Consider the following 762-nt stretch of genomic DNA (forward strand, 5'->3'; position numbering starts at 1 on the left):
ATGACTCAGTGAAAATAAGGATTCTGGTAAAATGTACTATCCTCCTTTGATGGCATCTAAATTCCTATTTATAACTAACCCTAATAGTAATGGGGAACATGTTGAGGTTTTTGAGATGCTCTGTCTTCTGAATCTATGCTTTTCTACTGTCTTCTTCTTCAAACACGCAAGGCTCCTTCCATGGCAAGCTGTATGTAGGGTTTCACCTTTGTCAATGGCTACCTCCCATCCTCTCAGTGAAAATGTTCAACGCGCTCTGTCACAGCACGGCTAATCATCTATCGGTTCTCAATCAGGTTGGAATAGAATCCGGTGATTCTTTTGCGTCTATCACTAACGCCCAGCCTTCAGGAGTTTGAAGCTCGTCACAGTCATTCAATCCTTGAATCCTACTCAGAATACCACAGACAAGGTTTAGACCTTCCGGATTCTCTTGAATGCCGCCATCAATTCTAGCTTATACCACGAAGATTCTGATTAAGGAATCCAAGAGATAGCTACTCAATCTAAGGTAGAACGGAGGTGGTTGTCAGGCACACGTTCATAGTTGAGGATGATGATGATTGTCACGGATCATCACATTCATCCGGATTAAGAACAAGTATTATCTTAGAATGGAAGCAAGCATGATTGAAACAGTAGTAATTGCATTAATCCATCAAGACACAGCAGAGCTCCTCACCCCCAACCATGGGGTTTAGAGACTCATGCTGTGGAAAGTACACAAAGAAAACGTGTAAAGTGTCATGAGGTCATAAGGTA

This window comes from Arachis duranensis, chromosome 6, assembly GCF_000817695.3.
Source record: "Arachis duranensis cultivar V14167 chromosome 6, aradu.V14167.gnm2.J7QH, whole genome shotgun sequence".
Classification (NCBI taxonomy): domain Eukaryota; kingdom Viridiplantae; phylum Streptophyta; class Magnoliopsida; order Fabales; family Fabaceae; genus Arachis; species Arachis duranensis.